Source organism: Schistocerca piceifrons, chromosome X (genome assembly GCF_021461385.2).
Source record: "Schistocerca piceifrons isolate TAMUIC-IGC-003096 chromosome X, iqSchPice1.1, whole genome shotgun sequence".
Classification (NCBI taxonomy): domain Eukaryota; kingdom Metazoa; phylum Arthropoda; class Insecta; order Orthoptera; family Acrididae; genus Schistocerca; species Schistocerca piceifrons.
The window spans coordinates 725154869-725169654 of record NC_060149.1 but is presented as its reverse complement, the minus strand read 5'-3'; positions in this window follow the sequence as shown (position 1 = coordinate 725169654).

Below are 14786 nucleotides of genomic sequence, written 5' to 3'. Positions count from 1 at the left end.
CACCTGCTTTCTTTGGGATTGGAATTATTATATTCTTCTTGAAGTCTGAGGGAATTTCGCCTGTCTCATACATCTTGCTCACCAGATGGTAGAGTTTTGTCAGGACTGGCTCTCCCAAGGCTGTCAGTAGTTCTAATGGAATGTTGTCTACTCCCGGGGCCTTGTTTCGACTCAGGTCTTTCAGCGCTCTGTCAAACTCTTCACACAGTATCATATCTCCCATTGCATCTTGATCTACATCCTCTTCCATTTCCATAATATTGTCCTCAAGTACATCGCCCCTGTGTAGACCCTCTATATACTCCTTCCACCTTTCTGCTTTCCCTTTTTTGCTTAGAACTGGGTTTCCATCTGAGCTCTTGATATTCATGCAAGTGGTTCTCTTTTCTCCAAAGGTCTCTTTAATTTTCCTGTAGGCAGTATCTATCTTATCCATCGTGAGATAAGCCTCTACATCCTTACATTTGTCCTCTAGCCATTCCTGCTTAGCCATTTTGCACTTCCTGTCGATCTCATTTTTGAGACGTTTGCATTCCTTTTTGCCTGCTTCACTTACTTCATTTTTTTATTTTCTCCTTTCATCAATTAAATTCAGTATCTCTTGTGTTACCCAAGGATTTCTACTAGCCCTCGTCTTTTTACCTACTTGATCCTCTGCTGCCTCCACTATTTCATTCCTCAAATCTGCCCATTCTTCTTCTACTGTATTTATTTCCCTCATTCCTGTCACTTGTTCCCTTATGCTCTCCCTGAAACTCTGTACAACCTCTGGTTCTTTCAGTTTATCCAGGTTCCATCTCCTTAAATTCCCACCTTTTTGCAGTTTCTTCAGTTTTAATCTACAGTACAGATTGTGGTCAGAGTTCACATCTGCCCCTGGAAATGCCTTACAATTTAAAATCTGGTTCCTAAATCTCTGTCTTACCATTATATAATCTACCTGAAACCTTTTAGTATCTCCAGGGTTCTTCCATGTATATAACCTTCATTCATGATTCTTGAACCAAGTGTTAGCTGTGGTTAAGTTATGCTCTGTGCAAAATTCTACCAGGCGGCTTCCTCTTTAATTTCTTAGGCCCAATCCATATTCACCTACTATGTTTCCTTCTCTTCCTTTTCCTACTTTCGAATTCCAGTCACCCATGACTATTAAATTTTCGTCTCCCTTCACTACCTGAATAATTTCTTTTATCTCATCGTACATTTCATCAATTTCTTCATCATCTGCAGAGCTAGTTGGCATATAAACTTGTACTACTGTAGTAGGTTTGAGCTTCGTGTCTATCTTGGCCACAATAATGCGTTCACTATGCTGTTGGTAGTAGCCTACCCGCACTCCTGTTTTTTTATTCATTATTAAACCTACTCCTGCGTTACCCCTATTTGATTTTGTATTTATAACCCTGTATTCTCCTGACCAAAAGTCTTGTTCCTCCTGCCACCGAACTTCACTAATTCCCACTATATCTAACTTTAACCTATCCATTTACCTTTTTAAATTTTCTAACCTACCTGCCCGATTAAGGAATCTGACGTTCCACGCTCCGACCCGTAGAACGCCAGTTTTCTTTCTCCTGATAACAACATCCTCTTGAGGAGTCCCCGCCCGGAGATCCGAATGGGGGAGTATTTTACCTCCAGAATATTTTACCCAAGAGGACGCCATCATCATTTAATCATACAGTAAAGCTGCATGCCCTCGGGAAAAATTACGGCTGTAGTTTCCCCTTGCTTTCAGCCGTTCGCAGTACCACAACAGCAAGGCCTTTTTGGTTAGTGTTACAGGGCCAGATCACTCAATCATCCAGACTGTTGCCCCTGCAACAACTGGAAAGGCTGCTGCCCCTCTTCAGGAACCACACGTTTTTCTGGCCTCTCAACAGATACCTCTCCGTTGTGGTTGCACCTACGATACGGCCATCTGTATCGTTGAGGCACGCAAGCCTCCCCACCAATGGCAAGGTCCATGGTTCATGCGGGGATAGTAAAATCTTGAAAATCGTAAGAGTAATCAAACAATAATTTAACCTTACGAAACTTGCACTCCAGAAAGTTGTTTCTTATCTAACAATAAGACTGGTTAGTTCGTTGGTTGATTTGGGGGGAGGGGACCAAAAGCGAAGTCATCGGTCCCATCGGAATAGGTAAGGATGGGGAAGGAAGTCGGCCATGCCTACCAAATAAAAGGAACCCTCCCTGCATTTGCCTGAAGTGATTTAAGGAAATCACGGAAAACCTAAATCAGGATGGCGGAACGCGGGTTTGAACCGTTGTCCTCCCGAATGCGAGTCCAGTGTGTTAACCACTGCGCCACTTCGCTCGGTAACAATAAGAGAAAAAGTAAACAACGCGGGCCGGTGTGGCCGAGCGGTTCTAGGCGCTTCAGTCTGGAACCGCGCGACCGCTACGGTCGCAGGTTCGAATCCTGCCTCGGGCATGGATGTGTGTGTTGTCCTTAGGTTAGTTAGGTTTAAGTAGTTCTAAGTTCTAGGGGACTGATGACCTCAGATGTTAAGTCCCACAGTGCTCAGAGCCATTTGAATTTGAAGAAAACAACTGCAGTATAGCAACATATCTGGAAACATTATACAACGCATTTATAGTATACATGCAACAAATCTGTATTAGAGAATGCTTCGTGAAAAAAAAGGATGCTCGTGTGGTATAAAACAAACATAGTTACTATTGGTTGCGCAGACGGACAACGTCTCCAAAAAGAAGAGAGTAATAATAATGATAATAATAATAATGAGAATAAATTGAATGGTTTGCAACGTTAAAAGAAATTGTTACTACATTCCTCTAGGTAGAGAGAGTTTCAAACTTTATTAAGAATACATAACAATTCTGAAAAATGGAGATCTAATATTGATACATCTACAGATATACAGTGGTTGGACAAAAATATGGTAACACAGCAACAAATTCGTTCTTAAACACAGATGCTAGCCAAAGCAGCAGGTTGCTCTGTTGTTTTTGACCACAAAGGGCACTTGTGCAATGTCCTTCATACGATTCAACTATCTATCAAGGTCAGAGCAGTATTATGTTTAGTTGTGAGTGCATTATATCAAGCGTAAATGAATTCGAATGAGGACAAATTGTTGATGCTCCTATAGTGAGTGCTTCCGTAGTGAAGGTAACTGAAGTGCTCGATGTTTCTAGGCGTACTATATTGAAGATTTGTACTGCATAGAGTGAAATCTGGGAAACATCATCCGCTGTCACAACAAAGACGAAAGTGTGTGTTGAGTCATCGTGACAAACCGTCACTGAAGGGAACTCTGACGAAAAATAAGAGGATGACATCTGCAAAAGTCACAACGGAGCTCAATGTAGACGTCTCGAGTAGGGTATCAATATCACTTCTGGCGCAGATATCAGGGCCACTGATAAGGTAAGATAAGAGTTCCAGGGTACCCGGTTACACCTGAGGCAATTGGTCTTGGTATCTCTACGGCTTCCCTCCCCCCCCCCCCTCCCCGACCCCAGTTCCACTCTCCTGTGTGAACACCCACCTTGCCCACGCACAGGGGGATATTGCAAAAGGTACATTCATGGTCCCTTTCCCCAATTATATCGCAAGATCAGTAAGAATCAAGCTCCCCTCTTTGATTAATGGAGCAATTGTGTGAGCCTCTCACTACGGGTGCCAGCAACTGAGCCCAGGATCCAACCAGCATCCTGCCATAGCTAGGGACCAATACTGGGAGTCACGCAGAGCAGCTTGAGTGAGCTGACTGAGCTGATGGATGCATTGTGGGATGCAGTGGCCATGGAGTACCTCAGCCTCAGACTGCCCTGTATTAGAGAGGTTCAGTGTTAAGAGCGAGACGCTGCCAGCGCATCCTATTTGTTGTGGTGTTATTGCTTTCTTATGTTGTTATTTGAAGGGATGCACGTAGTGTTCTGCTTCGCTGTTTGATGGCAAATGGAAGGCATTACAATGTCAAAGGGATAGCATTCAGCAGAGACAAATTGTGGGTCACTGTACAGTACAAGGGTCCAAAGTACCCCTTCTATAACAACTTCACTTTGAGAGCCTAGATGCTTGCATGAGCAGCAGTAGAGTTCATACCTGCCATTACGAGAAAGTATGATGAAGATCTGCCAGGAACCATACATGATTCGAAGGTTTCCTTTCCCTGTAGAAATAATGGGGAAGGTTAGGGACATGGAAGTCGCCGAAATGGCTTGCACCAGTTCGTTGAGCCACAGGATATTATTAATTATTGTTAACGAAGAGCAGCCACATGTCACAAAGGAAACCTGCTAAGTGGATACGGTCCCATGGAGCCTGTGGTATGGGCCAGGATGTGTAGCGCTGTGACGGAGCAGCCTGGTGGATGATGCAGGCTGTGCAGGCGATAGCCGTGTGGTAGAAGTCTCTGTCCTTTCCTGGCCAGTATATGTGACGGCATTCCATCGCCTTCATGAAAGTGATGCCCACACTGAATATCTCCAGGATATGGAGGTGTAGTTGCTGAGTCACACTCACCTTGTAGTCCTAGTTTTCCAGGAGGTGGGCAATTATTCCCTTGATGACCTGTAACTCATTCTGGAGGGACAGTCATATGGGCATTTTTCTGGAATTGGTTTCGGTGGTTGGTCTGTTTTATCGGGCAACTTAGATTTAGGTCCGAAAATACAACGACTGGTTTGTGATCAGTTACTGACTGAAATTTGGTTCCATGCAGGAACTTACACTCAGGTGACAAAAGCAATGAGATAGCGATATGCACATACCCATATGGCGGTAGTATCTCGTGAACAAGGCACAAAAGGGCAGTGCAGCGGCGAAGCCGTCGCTTGTAATCAGGTGATTCGTGTGAAAGGGTTTCCAACGTAATTATGGCCGAACGATGGGAATTAAGAGACTTTGAACACCTAATGCACGGGACATTACATTTCGGACATCATGAGGAAACTCAGTATTCCGAATCCCCAATGTCAAGAGTGAACCGAGAATACCGCATTTCAGTCATTACCTCTCACCACGGGAAACGCAGTGGCCGACACCCTTCACCTAACGACCGAGAGCAGCGACGTTCACGTAGAGTTGTTAACGCTAACACTCAACCAACACTGGGTGAAATAACCACAGAAATCAATGTGGGACGCACGATGAACCTATCAGGTAGGGTAGTGTGGCGAAATGTGGCGTTAATGAGCTATGGCAGCAGTCGATCAACACGAGTACCTTTGCTAACAGCACAACATCGCAAGCAGCACCTTTCCTAGGTTTGTGACAATATCGGTTGGACCCTAGACAACTGGAGAATTGTGGCTTGGTCAGATCAGTCCCGATTTCAGTTGGTAAGAGCTGATGGTAGGTTTCAAGTGTGGCGCAGATTCCACGAAGCCATGAGGTAAGTTTTCAATAAGGCACTGTGCAAGCTTGTGGTAGCTCCATAATGGAGTGGGCAGTGTTGACATGGAATGGACTGAGTACTCAAGTCCAACTGAACCGATAATTGACTGTAAATGGTTATGTACAGCTACTTGGAGGTCTTTTGCAACCATTCATAGACTTTATGTTTCCAAACAACGCTGCACCATGTCACCGGGCACAACTGTTCGTTATTTGTTTGAAGAGCATTCTAGAGAGTTCGAGCGAATGATTTGGCCACCCAGATCGCCCGACATGGATCCCATCGAACATCAAAGGGACATAATCCAGAGGTCATTTCGTGCACAACATCCTGAACCGGTAACACTTTCGCAGTTATCAACGGCTGTAGAGGCAGTACGGCTCTATAGTTCCGCAGGGGACTTCCAACGACTTGTTGAGTCCACGCCACGTGGAGCTGCTTCACTAACTCGGGCAGAAGGAGGTCCGAGACGATATTAGGAGGTATCCAGTTACTTTTGTCACCTCAGTGTTTGTAATATTTCCACAGCAAAAATATTGACGAGAGCTTAATTCTCGGTTTGGCTGTAGTTAACCTGAGCTGTGGGTCAGAGTTTAATGCATCAGCAACTGTTTATGCAAACTTCTTTCGATTGTTATGGGACAGAACCACTCTGTTGCCATTTTTGGTTTGTAATGTGAGAGCTTAGTCGGGATTAAAAGTAGCAAAGCAGCAGATTTTTAAGATCTCTTTTTAAAGCTTCAAATGCTGCCTGATAGACGGATGTGTAAAAGAAGTGTATGTGTTTTTAGGAAATTGTAAAAGGTTTGTAATCTCAAATGCCTGCGATACGAATTTAGAGTAATAATTTACTTTTCATAAATAAACTTGGAGATCTTGAGGTCTGTTGTTGCATGTATATGAGTTATGGCTTCCACTAAATCTCTAATGCTACAAATGTCCCAGACATTCAGCTTGAGGTTTGAATATTACACATTTATCTAAATTGCCCTTTAGACCAGTCTGCTGGATTCTGGTGAAAAGCAGGTGCCAATTTTGAAGGTGTTCAGTTTACATTACGGCCCGTGAGAATTATATCTTCCATGCAAATGCCAAAACTGTTGCAGATAAGTTGTTAGAGGAAGCGCTGGAAAATCGCTAAAGTGGCAAAGCCGAGAGGCAAGCAACTGTTGCAATACAAAACAAAGGGTGCGTTGACGACAATGTGTGAAAAGGACGGTTTGTCAGCTGGTAGCTGGAGGTACGCAGGTCGAGTTTGGAAAAGAAATGACAGCCTACAAGTTTGGTCAGGAGGTAATCTGGGTGAGGATTGAGTATGAATCCACCATAGGTTGAGTATTGATAGACGAACTGAAATCGATGCAGAGGCGAAGTTTGTCATTAAATTTCTTTAGTACTATTAGAGGCGTAGACCACTGAATAGAAGAGACAGGCACCAGAATTTATTTTCGTTCGAAATGATGTTCTTGTTTGAAGGAATCACCGATGGCGACAGGAATAGGTACGGCGCGGTGGAACTTTGGCGTGACTGTGGGTTTGAGCATGACGTGTGCAATATAGCCTTCTGCACATCCCAGGCTGTCGTCAAAGAGATTCGTAACGCAACGCCTCTGAAGTATAGTAGGGAACACATTGTGACACATTATAGTCTTTGTCATCGATCAGAGGACCGAAGGCTTGAAACGCATATGACTGAAAAATGCTCTACACCCGGATAGGAGCGCCAACCAAGAAGGAGAGACGGCCTGACATTTTGTACATTGCGTGCAATTCGCAAACGCCGCAAAGTGGAATAATCTGTCACATCAACAACGTGGCTGAAGTAAGCTTGATGGATGGCACACGCGGTTGTTCGTATGTGGGCTCATTTGCTAACGAGACAGTATCGTGCTGAAATTGATGATAAGTCCTATTCATAGCAAACTGGAGTAGTATCTGCTTAGGTCTTATCGTGCACAGGTCGAGTTGCGTGAAAAACTTGTTGACATTTTTGCTCTGCGGTGTCAGGGGCTGTTCGTGCCCAACATGAGCTGTTCGTGGTGATGGTGACTGCGGCTGTGCCGGCAGCTGATGCGTTGCCGCAGTCATCTCATTCCTCGTCCCGTGTAGGATACCGTACACGAAGATGCTTAATCAAACAACGATGGCAACCCGGAGAAACTTGAGTAGTTTTCTGTGTTTCTTTTAACAGAACGATATGCTATATCACACCCTGTCCACGAACTCTCCTGTCTGGCCCCGCAAGGACCTGCATGGACACGAATAAGCTGAAGACAGATCTGTTGGCCAGTGCTTCCTATCATTTTTTTCAGAACGGAAAGGATTATACAAAGCATATTCATCGAAAGAACGGTGTGGTGAAGTAGAATTCTTATAAGCGTTAGCTATTGCAAGAACTTCGTCTAGGGTGAGTTGGTCTAATTTCAAGCCCTGTTAAGCCACTTTCCGATCATAAGCGTAAAGAATGACATCGTGCACTGAAGATTCTGCATTCGACTGTCCACTGACAATGTTTTCACTAGTAAACCAACTATTTAGGGAAAGATACGAGGGTTGCCCAGAAAGTAAGTTCCGATTGGTCGCGAAATGGACACCAAAGTGAAAACCCAATGAAGTTTTGTACAGATGTGTTGGTTAGAGTCTCTGGTATGACCGTCGATGGCATCAAGACGCTCTTTTCAGTTGTGAGCGCACTGTGAGCGAGTAAAGATGCATAGAACAACGATGTCTCCCGCCAAGTAGGAGGGCCCGCTGAGAGGCTTCGCCTTAATGAATGCAGCCCACCTAACACAACTGCCACGCACTTCCTTCTTCACGGCAATTCTCAGCCGCACCCTGCAGGGGCAGTGAAGACGCTCCTGCTGCCTTTTCAATGGGAAGTGTTCGATCACCCACAACACAGCCCTACTTGGCTCGTCCTGAGTATCATCTCTGTTCACATGAAACGCTGGATACGAAGAGAACACTTGGACGCAGGCTACGCGCTATAGACCAGCGTAGAGAATTATCGGAAAGCACAGGTGGCTGCCTTCTATGACGATGGAGTTGGAAATTTGGTATAACGCTCCGAAAAATGTCTAAGTCGGAGCGGTGACTATGTAGAGAAGTATCTGGAAAGTGTAGCTAACTCTTGCAAATAAAATGTTTCTGATTTTCACTGTGGTTTCCATTTAGCGACCAATCGGAACTTACTTGATGCACAACCCTCATATTTTAAATCTTCCGTCCAAGCTGCGTAAGTTTGTTTAAGGTCTGCATTCGACACTGAAAAGTTCGAGCCTGTATCATGTTTGTAAACTGTAGACCGAGCAACGCTTATGGTGGGGCAGTAGCAGATCCTGGAAGAACGGGACAACTGCCGTAGAGAGTGATTAAGAATCAATTATCCGACTACCAGTTCAGTGCAGCGTGTGGTGATTTATGAAAATTCCGTTCCTGTGCGTTTCTTGTGTTAGTTATATTCGTTACCAGCTTCTGTATTCCGTACAGTTTTAAGGCGTTTAGCCTAAAATTAACATTGGCTAGGCGTGTCTGCAGCCCGTGTTGCTACAGATTCAAAAGGCGCGCTGCGGAAACGTCAGTATAACCGTATGAAAAAAAAAAAACCACTAGGTGATTCTTGTAAGGTAGTGGTGTAGAAAGCGTGGGTACTCGTGTGCTAGGATTTCAGTTTGCAGCCATACTTTAGTAGCGACCACGTAACACTATTGCACGAAAAAGGGTGAGAATACATCCGCAGCTCGTGGTCTAATGGCTAGCGTTACTGCCTCGGAATCACGGGGTCCCAGGTTCTATTCCCGGCCGGGTTGAGTATTTTCTCTGCCCGGAGACTAGGTGTTTGTGTTGTCCTCATCATAATCATCATTCGTGGCAGTGGCTAGATTGAACTGTGTAGAAAATTGGACTGTATAAAAATTGGGACTTCGTACGAGCGCTGATGACCGCGCAATTGAGCGCCCCACAAACCAAACATCATCATCAACATGTTACAAATGCCTGCAAAGCTAGTGTTTGAGTTTCTACAAGAGAACGCAGTTTGTGAAGGATAGAGATTAACTTAGGACTGGTTACTAAAAGACAACGACGTTGAAGAACACCTGTGATTTACATGCCTGAAAGTGCAGCAGAACTCTGCGACGCAAGCTATCCATGTCGTCTTCCTCAGGTTTGAGGACAGTTATGGTACGAGTGTGTTGCAATAGAGAAACAGGTCACTGTGTTAGTTGCCCCAAGGTTCTTGCGTGGTTTGTTTCTTTGTTCCTCAGCCTACTGCGGTAGTTGCCACAATTTCAAGAATTATGGGCCCTTGGCAGCACTGAGTGTTGCAGACAGGGGGCGGGGTTTGAGTCCAGTCGTCGTCTCCACTGAAGTAATAGACACTGATTTGACGAGTGATCTGATTTATTTGCGCAACGAAATTACAGTCACAGTACAACACATGAATTAGTTCATAACCTCTCTGTACCAGGCCAAGGTCTTCTACAGTCGAAGACAGAACATGATAATTTAAAGAGAAGGTAAAGCGATCCAATCCAAATCGTTGTAAGCAGTAGCAGAACTCCCAAGGTATTAACCGAGTACATGTCCAAGTTCACGGGCAACGGCAGGTTTTTGCTATCGGTTCGGTTCAAGCAAAGTGATCTCACACGGACGTTTCTGGTTACTATGTACTGGTCATGTGCGTAGTCGACGTTATCAATCGACGTTTTGCAACCTGCACCACTCAGGTAACGAGCAGCCCTTAGTGGCACGCCATCACAGTTTTCTTTCTCTTAAATATCTTTGTGACTAATGCCCTTTTGGCATATTTATTATTTTATAAATGACATATAAGTACTGCCAGTCTTTCACGATGATTCCGTACTTATACTCTATCATACGTTTTCAGCCATAATTCTGTGACCATGTTATAGAATATAGATCATTCTTTGATTTAAATTCTGAGGAAGACACTCCTAGCAGTGCTGAAACCCGGTTAATTCGTTAAAAATAGTGACCGAGGGCTGTTTTTCTTTCAATTGTTTTCTAATGAATGTACTTCTGACGAAAAAGTGCTTCTGGCAGCTGGAGTCCATTGGTTTTGTTAGTCGTGCGTTTTGCTTTCGTACGGTGATATTTCACTAGAAACTTTTATTCCCTTACATATATTTCTTTATATCTACCTGAGATTTGAAATAACAATTTTCATAATTTGGCTTTAAAATTTTAATATAACAAAATATGTGCTTACTATTTTTCAACCCCTATTTCACTCCCCTAGGGGCTGAATTTCCAAAAGCCAGTGAAACACACATTTTATATTTGTTTTATTTGTAACAGAGAAACCAAATACAAATTTTCATAGACTTGGCATTGAGCCGGCCGTTGTGGCCGAGCGGTTCTACGCGCTTCAGTCCGGAACCGCGCTGCTGCTATGGTCGCAGGTTAGAATCCTGCCTCGGGCATGGATGTGTGTGATGTCTTTAGGTTAGTTAGGTTTAAGTAGTTCTAAGTCTAGGGGACTGATGACCTCAGATGTTAAGTCCCATAGTGCTTAGATCCATCTAGAGCCAGCCACTTCGCATTGAAAATACTTCCATAATGAAATAATTTAAAAAATTTTCATCCCCTATTTCACCCTCTTAGGCTGTTTAATTTCCAAAAATGGTGAAACGTGAATTTCTTTCTTCTAAACCGAGAAGTCAAGTACCAATTTTCATAGATATAACTAAAAAAATGCTTTAGTAGTTCTTTAATAATGATTTACGTAAAAATACTTTTACCACTACTTTTCCCCCTTAGTGCTTGAATTTCCAAAATCCTGAAACACGTATTTTTTTCATAATATTACACATCGCTGCGATTCAGCAACTGTATAAATTTGAAGAGATCGAGAAAACCAGCTAACCAGCTGAAAACCAAAGGCTTATTTAGCCCTTGACCTAGGTTTCGATATTTATAAAAACATCTTCCTCAGTCATATTACAGTCGTAGTCTTCATTACACTCATATGTATTAACAGTCCATAATTCAGTTCCATACATGGATACACTTGAGACAAATACCTTCAGAAAAGACTTCTTAACATTTCAGTCTCTATTCGATTCTACCAAATTTCTCTTATTCACAAACGCTGCTCTTGACATTGTCAGTCTCTGTAATTTTGCTGCCCAAATAACAAAAATCATCTACTACTTTTAGTGTCCCGTTTCCTAATCTAATTCCCTTAACATTACCTGATTTAATTCGATTGCTTTTCCATTGTCCTTGTTTTGTTTCTGTTGATGTTCATCTTATATTCTCCTTCCAAGACGCCATCCAAATTTTATACATTACCACATTTATAGTGACTCATTAAAACTATTACAGAATTACAGATTTAAATAAAAAATTAACAAAAAGAAAATTGTTAATGCTGTTCTCAAGTTGTAAGTATTACAGGATTAGGGTTAGACTACATTTCACTTGATATCTAAAAAATTATTTGTAGTAACAATATTTACTCCTGTTACTTTCTTGAACTAATCATTGATCTTAACTTTTAGATTTGTAAGTCCTCTTTTGCTGTAAATCTGGCTATGTTGTCAAACAAAATTTAAAACTTTGGAATTGCTTTTCTCGTACATTTTAAATTGAAAGAGGATGTAATTTATACCTTCACTTGTCAGGTCATGACACTGGCAGCGTAAGGGGGACTTCATAAAACTCCGTTTGAAGATGGTTTTTCAGTATTCGCAATATTACAGTGTTCTGGTATTTAAACATCTTTCTCGCCATCCTAAGCCCACTTGACTACTTGCACACTTCTACCCTGTTCTGTTTGCATATTGAGTGTATTCTGTGAAAACAGCGTAGGAGTTGCGAGGAGAGCTCAAACAATGAATTTGAAAAGAATTACTTACAATAATTAATTATAATTAGTATTACTCTATCCACTTTCTGATGAATGCAACCGTCCATGCTCCTCTAATGCAATTGCAGTCACATTCAGAAACCAAATCCATCTTGCAAGGAAATAATAGTGTGTTGATTTCTACTTATTCGGCGGTAACTGCAATCCGTTCTAGAACTTCCGTCCCCATCCATGCTGGTGTGTACCCCGCATGCACGGTGCTTCCTAATAATTAGATAAGTAGATGCGTATAAAATATTCTCTTTAATCATCAATAGCAGACTCCCAAAGCTTACTAATGTAGCAGAGTCTTAATGCTTCCCGTTCAAAAAGTACATTTGAATATGATGTACAAAAGCCTGTATTTTTGAAAATCACGTCGGTAATTTGCGTTGCAAACGAAGCTGGGAAGCACAGAGCCTGCATACACATTCGTGTATAAATGATTAGGCACTTTTTTTTAATATGTGGAAATATCCCATGTCTGTCTTCAGTCATGATTAACAGCTGCCCGAGATATTAACTACGAAGCATTAGGCAGTATACGAAGTCGGTGTTGACGTCTCTTGCGAATGGTAGGTAGTTCCGATACTGTTGCGTCAACGATCCAGGGGTAGAAACAAACAAACATTTTTTCCACGTTTGCATTTCATTAAATGCTCTCAGTTAATTAATTGTGTTGATCAGAAATCGTAATTGGTTTCGTTTAACGATCTGCACCGATCAATATGCGTCTGCCAGCAGTTCCAAGCTCAGCTTTCATAAATAGCATGGTACGTAGAAAGATAGTGGCTAGACGTCCAGTCAGTGTCCCGAACAACAAAGATGAAGCGAAAGCTCGAATTGGACTGAGATGAGGAAGGAAACACGGCATTCCTTTTTCTTATGGCATTCACCTGGAGCTACTGACTGGAAACACAAACATCTAAATCAAGATGGCTTGCCGGGCATTTGAAAACCTTTCATTCTGAATTCTAGTCCAGTGTTATCTCACTACATCGAAAATGGTGTCTGTTTTGCTATTTCCCAAGTGTCGTTTGGGATTCTCGACAGAACCTTTTGCGATGCATTCCCATTGTTCGACAGTTACTGTGCAAACTAATGTTCGTCGAACCCCTCCCCCCCCCCTTCCCCCAACACACACACACACACACACACACACACACACACACACACACACACACACACACACACACACATATATATATATATATATATATATATATGTGTGTGTGTGTGTGTGTGTGTGTGTGTCTGTGTGTGTGTGTGTGTGTGTGTGTGCGCGTGTGTGCGTGTGTGTGTGTACCTAGATATATATAGGGCTAAATCGCATAAATGTAAACATTTCTGAATTGTATTATTTTTACTTTCAGCTGGTGCATGTGCCGCTTACAAAATAACTGCAAAAGGGCGACGAGAATTGTTGAACACTCGAGGTGCAGTGCAGTATTAAATACGTTGACGGAAAAAAATCGAAACACCAAAAAATAATTAATGTAGAGTAATGAAATTTCTGGAATACATTTGTCTAGGTACTTTCTTTTGGAAATTTGTGGTAAGGACTAAGGGGACAAATTGCTGGGGTCATCGGTCCCTAGGCTTACGCACTACTTGATTTAACTTAAACTAACTTACGCTAAGGACAACACACACACCCATACCCAAGGGAGGACTCGAACCGCCAACGGGGGGATCCGAGCGAGCCGTGACAAGACGCCCCAGACCGCACGGCTACCCCGCGCGGCAGGTACAATATTTAAGTGATTAACATTGCAATATCACAAGTTAATTTAAACGAGAGATAAGACATTGCAAATGTGAAATACTGGTATATTAGTAACAGATGTAGCCGCCAGAATGTTGAATACAAGCGTGGAAACTTTCATTCATTGTGCTGTACAGGTGCAGGATGTCGGTTCGTGGGATTGAGTTCTATGCATGTTGCTCTTGGCCGGTCAGTACAGGGACATTTAATGTTGTTAGTGGATGACGGTAGAGTTGTCGTCCCATGAGTGCTCGACTGGAGACAGATTTGGTGATCGAAGAGGCCATGGCAACACTGTCGACACTCTGTACAGCACGTTGGGTTACAATAGCGGTATGTGGACGAGCGTTATCGTGTCTGAAAACACTCCCTAGAATGCTGCCATGAATTGCAGCACAACGGGTTCAGTCACAGGATTGACGTACAGATTTGTAGTCAAGGTGTGTGGGATAACCACGAGAGTGCTCCTGCTAGCATACAATCGCACCCAGACTATAACTCCATGTTTAGGTCCAGTGTGTCTATCACCCAGACTTGTTGGCTGCAGGCCCTCAGCTGGCCTGCTCCTAACCAACACATGGCTATCACTAGCACCAAGGTACCACTGAAGTAGCATATGTAGGTGGTATGGGGCCAGTGGAATGCACGCAAGAGGGCATCTGGCTCGGAGCTATCATTTGTAACAGTTCGTTGTGTCACTGTAGTGCCAACTGCTGTTCAAATTGCTGTTCCAAATGCAGTACGATGCGCCAGACCCCACGCCGAACACGATGGTCAT